The following is a 12,588-nucleotide window of genomic DNA, read 5'->3' as shown; positions in this document are numbered from 1 at the left end:
TGTGATTTTTTTTATTTTTATTTTGGGTACAGTGGTATACCTATTTCCCAATTTTGCAAGTGGGAGTAAGTGTGTAGGATGTATATTCAGATATGTTAGATATTTATCTCTCCTCGGGGATGAAATATAAATTAGAGCAAAAAGATCATCTTAAGGTATTTGTTTAACTGCCTGCTGAATTATTTAAATGTATTAGCACTGCTATATGAAGAGGAACAAATGTAATAGACAAAATACAGGGTATGGATCTGGATGCTAATATATTTTTTCAAGTTATTGCATTGGGTATAACAGATATCAGGTGAGGTTTTCATTGCCTTAAATGTATATTGCAAACAAATACCAGAGCATTATAGGAAAAATGAACACATTTCAAAGGTTTCAGATATTTTGCAAAACAAATGATTAAGGGATCTATGTACTGACATTAAAAGGCAAATGTGTTAGTTTTACAATTCAATTGAAAGTCAGTGTATGAAACTCACAAACTGCAAAATAAATACATGGTCAAAGGGATGCATTGACATGAATATGGGTCTTTGAATGTGCACATTCTGCATGAAGTAAAAGCGTGGGATAGCAGTTACACCCAGTGGTAAATTTGATTTTGGTATGTGCAGAATCCTGTGCTAGAAAATAATTTTCTATATTGTACCATTGGGGGGGGGGGGGGTCCTAGCGGTAACTGGCAGCATGCCCATGTTGGCTCATGTTGCATGGTTCCCATGTGGGTAGTGTATGAGCCCTTACTGCTAAGTTGGTGAGTGATGGTAAGGGCTCAGGCCATAAATAGGTGCATGCTAGTTTTAATATTAGTGTAAACCCATTAAAAAAATCACCTTTTTCCCAGCCATGGTAAAAAATGGCCCAGTGCATGCCTAACAGACGCGCCCACACTATCGCAGGCCACTTTTTAACGTGGCTTTCTAAAGGGCCCCTAATGTAGGTATATATATGTTTGTATACATTAATGTGATTTAGGGGGGGAAGTTATCAACATGGTCTACCATGAAGAGTAGGGGCGTAGCCAGACAACAGATTTTTGGTGGGCCTAGGCAAGAAGTGGGTGGGCACCAAGTGTTCTCCCCACCACCACCACCACCACCAAAAAAAATATCTAAGCTGGCAGGAAAACGCTTCTTTTCACCTTGGCAGTCTGCAGAAGGCATGCACTGAAAACTGAGCATGCGCTGGTTCCGGAATCGTTGAGAGTAGCGTTTTTGTTACCATTAGGTGGAAGTCTTCAGCTGGTGGAGGTTTGGATCCCCACCATCTACCACTATACATGTGCTACTGTTGGGTGGACCAGAGCCCTAAGTGGGTGGGCCCTGGCCCACCCAGGCCCACCTGTGGCTATGCCACTGAAGAAGAGGAGTTATTTTAGCAGACATCATGCTATTTTAGCACAGGGTTCCATTTTATGCAATGAGACCCTATACTAAAACAGAACAGCTTGTGGTAAAATAGCTTCCCCCCCCCCCCCCAAGCATGTTAATTAGCACAAGCCCCATTATTCTCAAAGGGGCCCATTTGCAAACTCTGCACTAAACTCAAATTAATGTTCATTAATATAAGTATTTGTTAATGTTTGGTTTCAAATGGGACCCTTAGATTCCAAGTCTTATGGGACAGGGAAATACCCACTTAGCCTTAATGAAACTTATTGTGAACTTTAGGTTAGATAATAAACAAAGCGGGTCTTTTTACTAAAGCTTAGCTCGAGTTATCTGCAGCAGGGCCCATAGGAATAAAATGGGAACTGCTGCAGATAACTCAAGACCCCCTAAAATTCAAATCCAGTGTAGTAAACCAAAGTGACAGCTCAGGGGAAGACGCCTTCTTTATCGATTTTTCATTCACATGCAGTTTAAAGTACAAGCTATATCTGATGGTGTCATTATAAGGACAGAGAAAGGTTGGCAGAAGATAAAAGCGACTCTCCTTCAGCTGGCTGGGCTGGGGAGAGGAATCTCAAGTGTTTGGGACAGGAATGAAAAATAAAATGGGAAGAATTAGAAATGAGAGGTATGGGGACCAAGGTATTTTCAGCATAGGGGACTGAATGTGGACTGAGGTTGGATAATTTGAACATGAAAAATTGGAAGACAGTGAAAAGTATGAGAAGGATGTAGAGAAATAACTGAACTGGATGTGAGGGTAAAACCAGGACATTCTAACCCACTTAGTTAACAAAGTAACTGTGTTATTTATATACAGCTGTAAACACAGTAGAGTTCTTAGTGTACTACTACTGAGGTTGTACAGACGGAGTCTATTCTATAATGGAACCAATGAGTCATAGTAACATAGTAGATGACGGCAGAAAAAGACCTGCACGGTCCATCCAGTCTGCCCAAGAAATGTGCCACTTTTTTGTGTATACCTTACCTTGATTTGTACCTGTCTTTTTCAGGGCACAGACCGTACAAGTCTGCCCAGCACTATCCCCGCCTATCACCATCGGCTCTGGCACAGACCGTATAAGTCTGCCCAGCACTATCCCCGCCTCCCAACCACCAGCCCCCCGTCCCACTGTGCCACTCTTTTGTGTATACCTTACCTTGATTTGTACCTGTCTTGTTCAGGGCACAAACCGTACAAGTCTGCCCAGCACTATCCCCGCCTCCCACCATCGACTCTGGCACAGACCGTATAAGTCTGCCCAATACTATCCCCACCTCCCAACCACAGCCCCGCCTCCCACTACCGGCTCTGTTATCCAATCTCGGCTAAGCTCCTGAGGATCCATTTCTTCTGAAGAGGATTCCTTTATGTTTATCCCACGCATGTTTGAATTCCGTTACCGTTTTCATCTCCACCACCTCCCGCGGGAGGGCATTCCAAGCATCCACCACTATCTCCGTGAAAAAATACTTCCTGACATTTTTCTTGAGTCTGCCCCACTTCAATCTCATTTCATGTCCTCTCGTTCTACCGCCTTCGTATCTCCGGAAAAGATTCATTTGTGGATTAATACCTTTCCAATATTTGAACGTCTGTATCATATCACCCCTGTTTCTCCTTTCCTCCAGGGTATAGATGTTCAGGTCAGCAAGTCTCTCCTCATACGTCTTGTAACGCAAATCCCATACCATTCTCGTAGCTTTTCTTTGCACCGCTTCAATTCTTTTTACATCCTTAGCAAGATACGGCCTCCAAAACTGAACACAATACTCCAGATGGGGCCTCACCAATGACTTATACAGGGGCATCAACACTCCCTTTCTTCTGCTGGTCACACCTCTCTCTATACAGCCCAACAACCTTCTAGATACAGCCACCGCCTTATCACACTGTTTTGTCGCCTTCAAATCCTCAGATACTATCACCCCAAGATCTCTCTCGCTGTCCGTACCTATCAGACTCTCGCTGCCTAACACATACGTCTCCCGTGGATTTCTATTCCCTAAGTGCATCACTTTGCATTTCTTCACATTGAATTTTAATTGCCAAACCTTAGACCATTCTTCGAGCTTCTTCAGATCCTTTTTCATGTTTTCCACTCCCTCCGGGGTGTCCACTCTGTTACAGATCTTAGTATCATCCGCAAATAGGCAAACTTTACCTTCTAACCCTTCGGCAAGGTCACTCACAAATATATTGAACAGAATCGGCCCCAGCACCGATCCTTGAGGCACTCCACTACTCACCTTTCCCTCCTCCAAGCGAACTCCATTTACCACCACCCTTTGGCTTCTGTCCGTCAACCAGTTCCTAATCCAGTTCACCACTTCGGGTCCTATATTCAGCCCATCCAGTTTATTTAAGAGCCTCCTGTGTGGAACCGTGTCAAAAGCTTTGCTGAAATCTAAGTAGATTACGTATATAGCTCGTCCCTGATTCAATTCTCCTGTCACCCAATCAAAGAACTCAATGAGATTCGTTTGGCACGATTTCCCTTTGGTAAAACCATGTTGTCTCGGATCTTGCAACTTATTGGCTTCCAGGAAATTCACTATCCTTTCCTTCAGCATCGCTTCCATTACTTTTCCAATAACCGAAGTGAGGCTTACCAGCCTGTAGTTTCCAGCTTCTCCCTTATCATCACTTTTGTGAAGAGGGACCACCTCCGCCGTTCTCCAATCCCTCGGAACCTCTCCCATCTCCAAGGATTTATTAAACAAATCTTTAAGAGGACCCGCCAGAACCTCTCTGAGCTCCCTCAATATCCTGGGGTGGATCCCGTCCGGTCCCATGGCTTTGTCCACCTTTAGCTTTACAAGTTGTTCATACACACTCTCTACTGTAAATGATGCTGTATCCGTTCCATTTTCATTTGTACTTTTTCCAGTTCATCGCAGTCCTGCTCCAGGATTTTCTTCTGTGAAAACAGAACAAAAGTATCTATTTAGCAAATTTGCTTTTTCTTCATTACTATCTACATAGCGGTTTGCAGTATCTTTTAGTCTCACAATTCCCTTTTTAGTCATTCTCTTTTCACTAATATACCTGAAGAAATTTTTGTCATCCCTCCTTACATTTCTAGCCATTTGTTCTTCCGCTTGCGCTTTCGCCAGATGTATCTCTCTCTTGGCTTCTTTCAGTTTCATCCTGTATTCCTCCCCGTGTTCCTGTTCTTGAGTTTTTGTGTATTTCTGGAATGCCAACTCTTTAGCCTTTATTTTCTCAGCCACTTGTTTGGAGAACCATATCGGTTTCCTTTTTCTCTTGCTTTTATTTACTTTCCTTACATAAAGGTTTGTGGCCTTATTTATAGCTTCTTTCAGCCTTGACCACTGTCCTTCCACTTCTTGTACTTCCTCCCAGCCCATCATCTCCTTCCTCGGGTATTCCCCCATTTTAGTAAAGTCAGCATGCTTGAAATCCAGGACTGAGTTTTGAGTGGCCGCCCTCCACTACAGCCGTTATATCAAACCAAACCGTTTGATGGTCACCGTTGCCCAGGTGGGCACCCACTCGGATATTTGACATGCTATCTCCATTTGTGAGCACCAGATCCAGTGTCGCTCCCTCCCTCATGGGTTCCATCACCATTTGTCTGAGCAAAACACTTTGGAAAGCATCTATGATCTCTCTACTTCTCTCCGATTCCGCCGATGGAACCTTCCAATCTACATCCGGCAGATTGAAATCTCCCAGCAACAGCATCTCTCTCTTCTTTCCTAACTTTTGAATATCCGCAATCAGATCCCTATCTAGTTCCTCCAGTTGTCGGGGGTCTGTAGACAACACCCATGTGGACTGAGGTTCTATTATCTCTTTTTAAGGTGATTCATATCGCTTCTTCTTTTCCCCAGGTCCCTGTCATTTCAGTCGCTGTGATATCATTTCTCACATACAGAGCTACTCCTCCACCTTTTCGACCCTCTCTATCCTTCCTAAATAGATTATAGCCTGGTATGTTTGCATCCCATTCATGGGAACCATTTAGCTACATCTCTGTGATTGCAACAACGTCTAAGTCTGCCTCCACCATCAGGGCTTGAAGGTCATGAACTTTATTGCTTAGACTGCGAGCATTTGTGGTCATCGCATTCCATCTACATTTCCTGGTATGTGTTTTAACATTAGTGATTTGGGGGTGTCTTAACCCTTTGGGTACCTTCCTATCATTTTGTTCCACCTTCATTCCTTTTTCTTCTGCGTCTGTTCTATTTTCAGGAATATCACAGTGCTGTAATGGTGCAAAAGAATTCTGTAGGGGCAACACTTGTGAGTGCGGATGCTTGTGTGTCACATAACGAAGTCTGCCTGAGCCTACTGTGAACCATCTATTTTTTGGTGGTTTTATCCTTTGAGGCAGTGGTGTGAATTTGGTTTGATTCTGTGCAGTATAATTTTGTGGAGTCTTTGAAGCTGGTTTAAGTGCATCTAATTCCTCCTTTAGTTTACTGAGCTCCTGTTTTAAACTAGCGAGCTGATGACAAATAGGTCAAGCCTTTAGTGCCCAGATGATTGGCCTTGGAACTAAAGCACCACAATTATTACAGAGAATAAGAGTCACCCTGATTTATTGGGTATGAATAGGTATGCTATGATGGGGTTAATAGTATGCAAGATTTACTTTACTCTTCAGCCACACAGGCAGAGAGATTTGTATTTGGGTGGAGTTAATTTGTGATAAGTAGTGTATTTAGGAAAGCTATTTAGGAAGTGGAAGTCTTGGGGTGGGTGGGATGAGGGGCGGGGGTTAAAATATAAAATGTGTGGAATGTGTTTGCTGTAAAACCTATCTCTAGAACTGTATTAAGCCACTTATCTACACAGCTGGTTGGGATAAGGGGAAGACAAGGCTACAAAATGCACCATAAATGTCCAAAAGCACAGTTTTAGAGTAGGAATATCCAGGAAGAAAGCCAGCACAAGTCTTATCTGAGTGGGTTTCCTGGAGGCAGGAGACAAGTGAGGACCTTCAAGCTGCCCAGCTCTCAACAGAAACTAGCCCCTCCTAATCGTTTTAGATTGTCTGCAGGAAGCCAGGTGGGATGGGGATGGGGGAGAGTTCAGCACAATTATAGTCAAGGAAAGAGAGTTCTAATACTATCTGGCAGTTTTGAAATCTGAAATCTAGTTTTTCAGATTTTCAGATATCAATAAAGCAGTTTGAAAATAACAATTCAGATTTGCAGATATCAATAAAGCAGTTTGAAAACAATCAGGTCACACAGTCAGACCATAATATTTGTAGAGCAGTTTAAAACACTTTTTTTTTTCTCTCTCTCTTTTTAGGAAAGATATAAGTGCAAAGACAAGGGCAGACAAGAGATAACCAAGAGCACAGTTTTAGAGTAGGAATATCCAGGAAGAAAGCCAGCACAAGTCTTATCTGAGTGAGTTTCCTGGAGGCAGGAGACAAGTGAGGACCTTTAAGCTGCCCAGCTCTCAACAGAAACTCTAGGTTCCATATTAGAATACAAGCATAACCTGGCATTGACATACTAAATATCTAGGTGCCTGCACTTATGGCATCCATGGAGCTGGTGTAAGTGTGAGCATCTAGATATGGTAGCAATGGGAGGAAGTCTATAAATAGCAGTCAAAAATGGGCACCACAAAAATTCGGCACTAAGTGTTATTCTCTAAAGGGTATGCACTCTTTATAGAATATTGCTTAGCACCGGTTTCTGTTCCCAACTCTGGGTGCTGGACTTATGCATGTCAAAACCTGGTATAAATCCCAGTGCCCAAGTTGGGTGCAGAGACACGTTATTTTTAGGGCTGCATTTTGATTAAAAGTTATCGCAATTACATAATTAAAATATTTTAAGCATTAATCACACGGTTAAAGTTTATTTATTAATTAAAAAAAAAATTTTTCCCACTGCAGATTCTTGTGACTGGGCAAATCACTTAAATCTCCATTGCCCCAACTACAAAATAAGTGCCTGTATATAATATGTAAACAACTTTGATAGTAACCGCAGAAAGGCGGTATATAAAATCCCATCCCCCTTCCCTTCCCTAAAGGAATGATAATCTCCCTCCCTCCTGCCCCCCCCAGATCCAACATATCTCTTTCTCTTCCTTTCCTCCCTTTCCTCTTCCCCCAGGTCCATTGTCCCTCCCTCCCTCCCTCCCTGCCTCCTATTGTTCAGCACCTCCCCCTCCCTCCACCTTCATGAGTAGCAACACAAACTTGGTGTTGAGGAACGCAAAGTTCTTTTCGTGGCTGCTGGAGCTTATTGCTTTGACAATAGCTTCCACTGGTGACCCCAGGTCTATAGCTCCCTCTACTCCCTCCACTCAGGGTTCGGCATCTGCCCCCTTTCAATTCTCTCCCTCCCAAGTCTTCCTTCAAGGTGGTCTTCTGATGGTCCCTAGCAGTGGTCCAAAGCTTTCCCTCTAACCCATCCCACTCATGCAAAAACAGGAAGTGATATCAGACAAGACAGAATGGGCTAGAGGGAAAGTTTTCGAGAAGACCGCAGGCAGCATATGTGTACCACTGCTGCTGCTGGGGACCAACAGAAGACTATTTTTAAGGTAGGCTGGTGTGTGCGGGGTGATGTTGAATTCTGGTTGGAGGGAAAGTTGCTGGATCATACTGAGGATAAGGGTTGGGAGCGGAAAAGATCAGAAGAAACATCTGGAGGAGACAGGAGATGCTGAAATATGATTAAATTCTTTAATCACAATTAATGATTAATGTACTAATCACATAGTTAACTGTTATTACCTTGCAGCCTTATTTTATAACATTGTGCACAACTCTTTATGAGATTTGTGTTTATCTCCTACACATTTCTCATGCTTTCTATACATATTTGTGAGTGGATGCCGATTGTACTCTATGCTTATATGTAAGCTTTGGCAATCTAAAATATGTCACAGGATCAGCATGTTTTCAATAAAACATCTATATTCCAGCATCCATGATTTCTCTAAAATGGCACTATCAATTAATAATACTTTTGTAACACATCCCAGTTACCAGCTATCCAAAACAGTTTGTAACATTTAAAAATATGTAATAAAATATAATATCAATACAGATATACTCAGTCCTGCCGTGGGCTTATTTTAATGTATGTATACTAAAGCACTCATTTTTGAAGCAGATGGACATCTCAAAATGGCCAAAAAAGGTCCATCTGATGAAAACGTCCAAATTGCTATTTTCAAAATGCAGAATTTGGACATTTTACACTGCAGTTCATCTAAATAGCAAAGGGAGCATGTTGGAGGCTTGTTTCGGGCAGGACTAGGGAGGGTCCAAAATTAGGATGTCTTTCAGTAATAATGGAAGACCTGCTATCTAGACCTATTTTAATCACTTCCAGGGTACAAAAAAGGTCCCTTTATTGAGAAGCTCACTACTGGAGGGATGAAGACATGACCCCATCCCGCCCCCCTAAGAAGTGAAAGTGACAGTGGCTTTATGACTGCTTCAGGTATTATGGCCATTTCTAACAGAATAATAAGCAAGCATATTGAGTAGCCTAGTTTTCAGTGCAGTGGACTTTGAACAACAGGATCTAGGTGTAACTCACTTTAACTCTTATTTCTGTACAAATATGTGAGCCCTACTTGAACATAGAAATACCTACTGCACCTGAATTTATAAGACACATGCAAGCATAATGGCTATTGTAGTGATGTTCCTTTAGGTACAGTAGGTTTGTATCTGTTCCTGGAGGGCTCACAATAACATATACATGAATTAAGGTGGGGTTTTTATCTGGGTCCTGTTGTTTGAAGTTCATTGCACTGAACACTAGGCTGCCCCTCTGTTCTGCAAGGACATATGTCTGGTCATTTTTGTACAAATGCTGCCAGACAGATGTTTTTGTGCTTGCTTTTTTTTTTGGCTTTCATATTTTGAACGTTTCATTTTGAACATTTTCAGTGCAAGATCATCCTTCTCATGCATTTTCAAACAGGAAATCTTGACATTTTTCCTCTTCGAAAGTGACTGAGACTTTTATTTTTTGGATGTTATGAGCAGGACGTCCCATTTATGACGTCCCATTTGTGAGTGTGCATTTGATTTGTTTGGATGCCTGAAATTTTTAAGTACATGTAAATTGCTTGTAGGCATACCTACAAATCAACACATATATAATTGAATAGGTACAATTTTTAAGTTATTACATGTATAAAGGAGGTAATTTTATAAGGGTGTATTTTAAGCAGAAAAGTATGTCCCATTTGCAAGTGTTTTAGGGCCCTTTTACTAAGCCTTGGTAGGGCTACTGTATGGGTAGCGTGAGCCAAATCGACCCTACTGCTGGGGTAGCATGGGCACCAGGCAGTAGTTATGAAGTTGGCCTGTGTTCCTGGCAATGCAGCCACAATGCTGCATTACCACACAAGAAGGAAAGAAAAGGGGGGGGGGGGGTCCATTCCTTCCACAAAAGCGCAAGCAAAACAAACCAAGGGTGGAAGAAGACCAAGTCCAAATGACTGCCCAAACAAAGAAAGTAAGAGCTCCAGACAAAGTTTATTAAGACCCTACATGGTCCTCGTTTCAGCAACTAGCCTTCCTCAGGGGTCAGTGAGCAGGAGTCCTCTGCTCAATGCCAAAAAAACCCTGAAAGTGTTATCAAAGCACATGCGGTAGAACACTGAATCCACAAGTCGTACAATTGTGGGGAAAGAGCTGGTTTACCACATGAGAAGTGCATGAGCCCTTACCAACTTCTAAATAGATGGCAGCAAAGGCTCAGGCAATAAATAGCTGCATGCTAATTTTAATATTCATGCACAACCATTTACTGCCCCATTAAAAAAAAAAAAGCCTTGTTACTGCCATGGTAAAAAAAAAAATGGCCCAGCACATGCCAATTTCACATGCCAAAACTAGCACAGGCCACTTTTTACTGCGTCTTAATAAAAAGGGCCCCTTAGTCATTAACAAGCATATGTGGCCACATACATACATTGATGATCTCTTATTAAATTCTGTCCAGTGTAAAATACATACATTCACATGATGGTGTATACTTTTATGATAGGCATTCGAATGGGCAGAATTTGGGAGAAATGTGGGTAGAACAATTTAAACACACATGCTATGTTATCACAATTTAGGTTATTTATGTTAATATTGTATGAAGAAAGTAGGCCCTATTTTTCTTTATAAAAGAGCACCTAAGTTGGCATCTGTGTGGGAGTCTACCCATGGTGTCTTGTTATAAAACTAACATTACCATATGTGCCTACAAAAATGAATTTGCTTTCTTATTTTTAGGCATTTGTTAAAGTTTATTATCAAATGAACTTGAACAAATTCCTAAAACTAAGAAAAAAATGTTTTAAATGAACATAAACCAAACTATACCCATGCACAATTTTTTAATAGCCATTTTCCTTGCGCTAAATATGCTTTATATGTAGAAAATGCATTATAAAATTACCCCCACACATTTATTATGTTTTTATTGTGCAACAAAAAAAAAGCTGCATCTTTTCTTCTTGGGCAGGCAAACTCGTTTGCAAATGAGCAGACAGTTGATAAATATAGAACATTGTATAGGACTTCTTGGATTTAAAATACATGTAAGTGAACCATGAATTGTAAGGCTTAATTATGCTGAAAAGTGTTATTAAAAGTGAAGGCTGAGTAGTTTGTTAGTGGCAACAGAATGATGAGTTGCCATTGCACCTTTGTGTAATTATCATACCTTGATCTGTTGTATTGTACAAAGTAAAAATTTTCAGATAATTCCCTTCCTGGATTTATGTGGCACTTTCAGCTCCCAATCAAACCTGCCTCTTTCAACCTGTCATAATCACAGTTCCTTGCTAAGGTTGCCTCCTCCCAATATCCAGCATTCTCTTTTTATCTTGCCACATTTTGTTGGATTGGCAAGTCACACATAGTTTGAAGCTACATATGAACAGTGATGAGGGACAGAAGTTCAGGTTAGATTGTCTGGTGTTTTCTTAGAAAACAAGACTTCAGTTTTGTGTAAAAATTCTATTTGTGGACTTTTCTCTGCTAACTGTATGTTTGTGTCTTCTCTGGGCTCTATTGAATACATGAAAGTCTGAGTCAGAAGGACTGTGTGTATAAAAGAAACTATTCAATATGTTGCATTAAATAGCGTCTAAAAGATAAAAATATTTATCTATGTTTCTATCTATATATTGTTTCAAAATTACATTTCAGATTTTTTTCTTCCAAAGCATGTCTGTGCCTTTTCTGGGCACAAAAGTTAATCTGGCTTCAAGATGCCATCTGAAGAGACAGCAGCGATAAAGAAAGTCACTAACTGGAGACAAAAGCTCAACAGCACTGATAAAATATGCTATAATAGAAAGTCATTCTGCTGGGGACACAATTATCAAAGGCATTAGCTCTTAAAACACATTGGGAGGGAAACCAAAAGGTTAATAAAAGCTTACCACAATTCCAGGCTAACAAGAATAACATAATATAACATAACATCTGGTCTTATATCCTGCTAATGTATTGCAGTTCAAAGTGGGTAACAGTAACATCAAGAGCCAGAACAATCCTCTGGGAGAACAGTTAAAAAGTGCAACAATTAAAATTATGGTTAAGTCTTTTTGTAGTACAAATTTCTGAAAGACTAGAGTCTTAACATTCTTCTTAAATGACAAATAGTAACATAACATAGTAGATGACGGCAGAAAAAGACCTGCACGGTCCATCCAGTCTGCCCAACAAGATAAACTCATATGTATATACCTTACCTTGATTTGTACCTGCCTTTTTTAGGGCACAGACCGTACAAGTCTGCCCAGCAGTATTTCCCGCCTCCCAACCACCAGTCCCGCCTCCCATCACCGGCTCTGGCACAGACCGTATAAGTCTGCCCTCCACTATCCTCGCCTCCCAACCACCAATCTCTCTTCCCCCACCTGCTCCGCCACCCAATTTCGGCTAAGCTTCTGAGGATCCATTCCTACTGCATAGGATTCCTTTATGCATATCCCACGCATGTTTGAATTCCGTTACCGGAATTTTCATTTCCACCACCTCCCACGGGAGGGCATTCCAAGCATTCACCACCCTCTCCGTGAAAAAATACTTCCTGACATCTTTTTTGAGTCTGCCCCCCTTCAATCTCATTTCATGTCCTCTCGTTCTACCGCCTTCCCATCTCCGGAAAAGATTTGTTTGTGGATTAATACCTTTCAAGTATTTGAACGTCTGTATCA

Source organism: Microcaecilia unicolor, chromosome 4, assembly GCF_901765095.1.
Source record: "Microcaecilia unicolor chromosome 4, aMicUni1.1, whole genome shotgun sequence".
NCBI classification, from domain to species: domain Eukaryota; kingdom Metazoa; phylum Chordata; class Amphibia; order Gymnophiona; family Siphonopidae; genus Microcaecilia; species Microcaecilia unicolor.
This window is presented reverse-complemented; position numbering follows the sequence as displayed.